Below are 8,392 nucleotides of genomic sequence, written 5' to 3' on the forward strand. Positions count from 1 at the left end.
AGTGAGGGAGATACTGAATCTGGAACTAAATCACGCACAGCACGAGAGTGGAAACGCTTGCATATGGATAGCAGCCGGAGCCATTCACTACAATATCAAGGCGTACCCTCAGCATACAGTTGTGACTTTACCTGGATTCCTGGATCATCTCAGGAAAGAACGCTGGAAAATGGTCAGACAGAAGTGTCTTCAAGAAGCTTTTGGAACACATTTTTTTCAATTCTGAGTGCCTTCCTGATATGTCCCTTGTGTAACATGTCAATTTTATAATACATGCAGGGTGTTTTGTGTTAGTATAACTGTGTACTGTTAAAGGATTTGGATAATGAATGACAGGAATAATTACGTTTGCACCTAGTGTGCAAAAGGAAAAAGTGTTTTTTTAAATTCTTATCCTGTGAACAACTTGATGATCTCCTGTGTTAAATTTTAATTTGTTTAGATGCAAACTTATCAGCGTTCTGTTTGCGGACTTATCCTAAACTTGTTCTAATATTTTTGTTTCAAAAAAAACAATAAGAAGTTTGTGTAACTTGTTAAGTATAAATGTACGTAGAGTTTGCTTGTTTTGAAATAGTTGTATGACATTGTCAATAAATTCTTTAAAAAAGGCAGTTCAACGGCGTGCTGAAACGTGCATTAATGCCGAAGGTCATCTGTTCGAACACTTACTACGCTAACAGGCTGTTGCTCAGTCAAGCGGAATCAAACCCCCCAACCATTCTATCCTCGTCCAGCCCTGCTCATGAAGCATCAACATAAGCAGCTCTAATGGCCTAGAACAGTGCCAAAATAAATAAATAAATTAATTAATTAATTCAACTCTTCTTTCTTTTTTCTGTCCTTCTTAATCTGTTTACCCTTCAGGGTTGGCTTTTCCCTTGGACTCAGCGAGGGATCCCACCTCTACTACCTCAAGGGCAGTGTCCTGGAGCGTGAGACATTGGGTCGGGGGATACAACTGGGAAGGATGACCAGTACCTCGCTCAGGCGGCCTCACCTGCTATGCTGAACAGGGGCCTTGGTGGGGTATGGGAGGATTAGAAGGGAAAGACATGGAAGAGGAAAGGAAGCGGCCGTGGCCTTAAGTTAGGTACCAACCCGGCATTTGCCTGGAGGAGAAGTTAGAAACCACAGAAAACCACTTCTAGGATGGCTGAGGTGGGAATCGTACCTACCTCTACTCAGTTGACATCCTGAGCCTGATTGGACCCTGTTCCAGCCCTCGTACCACGTTTCAAATTTCGTGACAGAGCCGGGAATCGAACCGGGCCTCCGGGGGTGGCAGGTAATCACACTAACCACTACATAACAGAGGTGGAATTAATTAATTAATTCATTAAATAACCCACGACGTGAGGGCATTCGGAGAAATTGGCTTTGTGGATGATTCTCGAAGTTCAAAATGCGAATAAAGTTTACAGCTCAAGTGGGATTCGAACCCAACTACCAAGCGAAGCTGTATTGACAGCACCGCACTTAACCTACGACACCACGGTGACTCCAGCGAGTACGTTTTCAGAAAGTTTACTAAATGGACTACTACTTCCGTTTCACAAATGCACACGCGTTTTCTATCAGTATACCATCGCTTTTAGCGTTCATTTCATACCCTACTGAAAGCTCATAATAGGCACGTGCAGTTTGATGCATTGTGTAAATGCCTGTCGCATTAGGTACATGTTATTGCAGCGGTAATGGTGCAGTGAGTGATTAAAGGCGATTATTGCTTGGTGTGCGGCAAAGGAGAATAGACCATTACGACACCAGTGACGTTCGGTGCGATGCCTAACAGCATAAAACGTCAGGCACGGCTGACTCACCCGGTATTCAAGTTGCTTTACGTCACACCGGTATAGATAGGTCTATGGAAAAGGAAAACGCTAGGAGCGGGAAGAAAGCGGCCGTGGCCTTAACTAAAGTACAGGCCCAGAATTTGCACGGCGTGAAAATGGCAAACTACGGAAAATCACTTTCAGGGCTGCCGACAGTGCGGTTTAAACTCATTATCTCCCAAATGCAAGTTGACAGCTATGTGATTGAAACCGCGCAGAAACTAGCTCGGTCTACAATTACATTTAGATACAGACACTACAAAATTTGTTACTATATCTTGATGGATGCATTATGTTTTCATCTGTTTCTTGGCGCAGGCCAGAGCAAAATTTAGCTTCCATTGTAGTTCGTCTCATTTACACCTGAGCCAGTATGGTACCTACTGAGTAATTACATTCGGAGCACGACTAGTACGTACGGGTGTTATGAAATGAGATAATCGTTAGTCCGGCCGTGCAGTAACACCACCTTCTGACCTAGTGCTGAAAGCAATGGCAAACTAGCTCACTACCTCATCATGCCATGTTCGCCTAATTATTGTGCCACGATCGGTTTTTGTGTTTCCATGTAACACCATAAACATTAGTGCTACTATTTGAGGATCAAACCAACCTCTGAGCTGAAAACCTGCCATTACATTTCACCGCGCTGACCACCCCCATGACGTAGGCCATGGAGGCTCAGCTATCGCCACGCGCTCATCCCTTCCTATTCGTAACCACACCCTTTCCTTCCCCGATTCCATCGCTGCAACCGTTTACTTCCGATCCCAAATCCTTCCCCTCGCTACCATATACCATCGGTTACAGATTCCATTACCTCTATACTACCTTACCTATCTCTCTGACACCTTCCCCGATTTCCTGCTCCTCAGCCATCCTCGAAGTGGTTTCCCGTGGTTTCCCATTTCTTATCCTGGCAAATGCCGGGATGGTACCTAACTTAAGGCCACAGCCACTTCTTTCCCTCTTCCTTGCCTATCCCATCCAAATTTTCCAACCACCACAAGACCTCTGTTCAGCAAAGCAGATGACGCAGCATGGGCAAGGTACTAATCCTCCTTCCAAGTTGTATCTCCCAACCCAAAAGTCTCACTCTCAAGTACACTGTCCTTGAGGCGGTAGAGGTAGGTTCCAACGGGGTCTTACAAATTGAGATTTGCATTTTCGTATTTTTTCTGTATAATTTCTGTACATTTTCGGGGACTTCCAAGCTAATAGAACATGGAGTAAGGTGTTTCTGCGGGGTTAGAGGGCGTATGCACACGAGCTCAGTTGGCACTTTCCGTATGCAATACGAATTTAGTTTTGTCTATTACAATGGACAGGGCGTCACTTAGCAGAACCAAAAAAATAATTAAGTACGAGCCGCCAATGATTCATTTATAGGGAGAGAGATTAGGGAATTTAATAATTTATCAAGGGAAATGTTCGATAAATATCCAAGTTCTTTGAATTCGTGCAAGAAAATGCTAGGCAAATAAATAATTGGGTATCTACCACTTGGGCGACGGCCCTAAATGACGATCAGTGAGGACTGATTGAATAATAATAATAATAATAATAATAATAATAATAATAATAATAATAATAATAATAATAATAATAATAATAATAATAATAATAATAATAATAATAATATTATTATTATATTATATTATATTATTATTATTATATTATTATATTATATTATATTATTATTATTATATTATTATTATTATTATTATTATATTATATTATATTATTATTATTATTATTATTATTATTATTATTATTATTATTATTATTATTATTATTATTATTATTATTATTATTATTATTATTATTATTATACCAGTGGTACACCTGCTCCGGCTATTTAAGCTTCGCACCTTCTGTATAGCCATATGTGACAGTGACCAAGAACTTTTAAAACTTTCTAAAATTTTCTTCTCTGATTGTTACATTGCTCTAACAACTACTTGTTAGCGATCTCTAGTGGGCTAATTCCCAATTAATCGCCAGAGAAAATTAATTTGTTATAGTTGGTAAACCTTCTTTCTGAGGACTTTTTTATGTGCCGAAGTTGTCAATACGTCATCTGGTTCCTCCCTTAAGGTTATCTGTCTACCATTACCTGTAACTAATTTCTCTAGCCAAACAAACTCGGGGAAGTGTGTGGATATTTAGCCTATCAGTACTCTGGATTTTAATTTAATTTGGAACTTTCCCCTATGGAGCTATTTAAGGAGAGCACTTTAGGACCGTCTTGTCTGATTTGCTCCAGTTATTGAGAGTGCGATTTGATAGAGATTAGAGTGAGCTAATTGGCGGGGTTGATGAAGATCCAGCGTTAAAAGGTAATGGCAGAATTTACCTAAACTTTCGATTGTGCCGGTGTGTGTGTGTGCTCGAGGGAAAGATCTCAGCAGTTTTCTTAATCTTTTATTTTTTGGGCTGAAATGTAGGACCTTCTGCGCAGTCTTCGTCCTCTATTTATATTCCCTCCTGGGAAAACATTTTAATGTAAGGGAGCACGAGTGATAACCCTCGGTACCCTCCCCTTCTACTTTTGAGCTGGGTGACTAAAGTTTTCAACCTCTAAATTTTGGAAACCAATTTTTAGTATGGGATTAGCCTCTGTGTCATATTGTCTTACGCCCACTTACGTTCCTTTTTTCCGAATGTTCGTTAAGGAGTGCTGATATTTCGCTCCTTGCCTTTTGTCAATGGCCTGTATTGTGTAACCTTTTCTTTTCCTCGTTAAGGCCTTGTAGTATGTGTAATTATGCCCCTGTATAATCTTTATAGTTCTTAGCGTAACCGTGTCTACGTTTTGGTTCCCTTTGGGAACAGTACTTAAACTAATGGTGGAACTTTGTAATAGATAAGCCTACCATGGGGCAACCAGTGTATGAACACTTAGACGTGGGGTCAACGTAAGGTTACCGAGTGTAATTTAGATTGTAAATAACAACCGATTGCTTGATTAAGGCTAGCCTCTATTGTATCTCGGAGCTGAGAGTCCTATAATATTGTACCTCTCCGGATCACCTCTGCTCTTTCATAACATTGGGCCAACCAGGAGCAATTATGCTCTTTCTTGTGTATGTTAACGACTGGGAGTTTACAATGTTTCTTGTTATGTTATTAAATTACCCTCTATGAATTTTAAGAAAGGAAAGAAATAAAATTTCCCATTTTCGTTAATGTTTGCTATTTGTGATCCCCTGTCCAGCCATTCAACCCAGGCGCTTCCTATTCCTCTGTGAGCCACGGAAGCACGGTAACAAGTGGTAGCAGATCGTGGTTCAATGGGCCTGGACAAAGCCGCTTTTGGAATGTTTTCGCTAAATGTGGCATTTGAACACTAGAAATGTTTCAGTTTTCTAATTTTCTAAATTTCGGTCATAGGGATTTTCTTCCTCCTTGGTATTTACTTAAGAAGGAGCTCATTTACGAGGTGGTAATTAGAAAGGTTCAGTCTGGTGGCACGGTTGCAAGAGACGCATCACGATTAAAGGATTCTTTAGAATTACCTATTTCTATCCCTGTTTATGGAGAGAAGGAAGTTGGTGAGTCATTGTCTACTATCACCACTAATATTGCTGATGTTGCTTCTACTGTTAGTTTTTTTGAAGAAGGTGAACGCTCCGGTAACCAACTTGAACGTGTTCAGGCGAGGCTGTTTCATTTCTGTAACAGAATGGGGGATCTGTTGTGTCTTTAGCTGAGTGAAGAACATTCTAGTAGGCTATAACAAACTCATTATGTCAACATATCTCTGAGTTGTCTTGTAAGGTGAATCAATTATTGTCTGGGTTTGTTGGTGGGAAGAGTGATTATGTTGCCCCATTAACTATGTGGACGAGGAACATAATGAATCTTCGGATAGTGGGGAATCTATTGAACCACAGTATGTGTCTGCCCCTTCTGAATAGATAGCTAAAACTTCCCCCGTTTTCAATTTGCAATGCCGCTTTTGAACCACCTAACCCTCCGTAGACCGCACCTGTATTATCCCCATGTTTTGTAGTTTGCTACATCACCTAGCCATGTTGCTTAAAGGGTTTTCCAGATTTTCGGTCGACTCGACAAATGACGTTATTTCATTTTTAAGATTCCTAGTAGAATTCCAAGTTCATGCTTTGGTGTTTGCTCTCTCACACTCTCAAATTTTGCTGATTATATATCTTTACACCGTCAGTGTCTTGTCAGACAAGACTGTTAAAGCTATATTCTACGCACACCTGCTGGCGAACATTATTCCTTCTAGAGTCTTTTCTTCTTTAATTCAGAAATACTATTTCAGAGTTCAGAGGCTGGACGAAAACATAGCTGATTTGATTCAGGACATTAAATTTTACGCCATCGTTTTTCTCTTGCACTATTCCGAAGGTCAGATAGTGCAGACCATAATTGAAGGCATTTCTCCATCGTATCGCTCTTACTTATGCCTTCCTTCCCGTCCTCAAACATTAATGGAACTTGAGGCCATATCTGTTTCTGCGGAGGGATTGAAATATGCCGACACCGTAAGATTTGAGCGCGATCCTCGACTGCCTGTCTGAGTCTTCTTCCCAGTCACTGTCTCCAGATTTAGCCAAGGTTAAATCAGATTATCCGTTTTCTCAGCCACCCGATTCTCCCCTCTTTAATGTTATGCTTGCAGGTCTGCGGACCACTTACGGAATAAGTCCCCCCTTTTAATTCCTAAAGATGCTAAAAATGGATCTTCTGCTTCTTCAGGCTGTTTTAAATGTGGGTCATATATGCATTTGGCAAAGAATTGTAATTCCCCGAACACTACACCCTTTTGCTCAACTTCCAGCAATAACACTAATAAAATTTGTCTAGACTACCCGGCTGAATCTTCTTCCCGGTCACTGTCTCAAGACTTAGCCAAGGTTAAATCAGATTATCCGGTTTCTTGTATTGAGGAAATACAGTCTAAGGTTATCTTTGAATGTCTTAGAGAATGTTTGAAAATTGCTTCTGATGCTCCAGCATTTGTACCATTCTTACATTCCGGGCGTATTGTATCCCTTATATCAGAAGAGTGCTATTCTAAATTAAAGACGATTGTAAATTTGCTGTATATATTTCCTCTAGTGTAAACTGTCTTTCGGCCAACTCTTCTCCTTGAGAATTTTTTGGATTTATCTATGGAAAGATTCGTATTTCCAAGTTAACATGGAAATTTAAGTTGTATATTGCTAAACACTTATCATGCCCTATGATATTGGGGGCATTTTCCATGTCTCATTCGGGTCTTGTGCTTCATCTTCAAAGGAAATCATGCAATTTCAAGGCTTATAAAAAGTTCTGTATTCCTATTTTACCTTGTAATTCTGTGTCATGTTCTCGTGTTTTGCCATCCCAGAGTGAGATGGCGTTAGATCTTAGTCATTTACCTGAGGACCAGGCCACCAATATTCGTAAATTATTTCTGTCATTTTCCGACGTATTTTCGGGAAAGGTAGGTGTGACCGACATTATCGAATAGAAGGTTGAAGGTACGGATTCGATCCCTGTCAGATTTCCTCCTTATAGATTGTCACCTCCTAAGATGAAGGCCCTCAAGGAAATCATTGATAATATGTCGAGTGAAGGTATCATAGGTCCCTCTACTTCGGCATATTCGTCACCAATTTTTCTTGTGCCAAAACCTCAGGGTGGCTTCAGGCCAGTAATTGATTATAGAGCGTTGAACCGTGAGATAATTCTCCAGTCAGTACCACTTCCTGACTTACATTTATGCCTTTCTTGGTTTCGTAAGACTAAATTCTTCACGATCTTGGATCTCAATCAAGCCTGTAATCATATACCTCTTGCGGATGAATCGAAAGATTTAACCACTTTAGCTACGGTCTGGAATCTATACGAATACAACCACGTGCCCTTCGTGATCCCCACGGGAACGGCTGTTCTTACCAGATTGCTAGATAGGGTCTTCTCCGACATTAAGTTCGAAAATCTATACCACTATTTAGATGATGTCGTTGTTTTCTCAGAGACTTTCAAAGAACATCTAGCTCATCTGGAGTAAGTACTCAAACGCCTTCGAAAAGCAGGCTTGACTGTCCAATTGTCGAAGGTATCTTTTGCAAAACCATCGGTGTGGGGCGTATAGTCTCCCCAATGGAGTTTCTGTGGATCAATCTAGAACTCAAGCAATCCGTGATTTTAAGCCTCCTAAAGATCGGTATGGTTTTTTGGAAAGTTCATTTCAAACTTCGCTAACCGGGCGACACCCCAGAATCTTTTTCGTAGGAAAGATGTCAAATTCGAACGGGGTCCTTCCTAAACAGCCGCTTTCGAGGATCTCAAATGAGCCCTCTGCAATAATGCCCCTGTTAGGGCTAATCCGGATTTTTTGGCAAGTTTATAGTGAAGACCGACGCCCTTTCATCTGCTGTCGCAGCGGTTCTTCTACTAGACTCCGAACTCGGAAGGTGTTCTATTACCCATGCGTCTCGAACCTTGTCACCTCAAGAGGCTATATATAGGGTATATGAATTAGAGGGACTCGCTGTGCTTCTTGCATTGGAAAATTTCCGCCTGTGTTTAGAGCATGT

The sequence above is a fragment of the Anabrus simplex genome, chromosome 2, assembly GCF_040414725.1.
Source record: "Anabrus simplex isolate iqAnaSimp1 chromosome 2, ASM4041472v1, whole genome shotgun sequence".
NCBI lineage: Eukaryota > Metazoa > Arthropoda > Insecta > Orthoptera > Tettigoniidae > Anabrus > Anabrus simplex.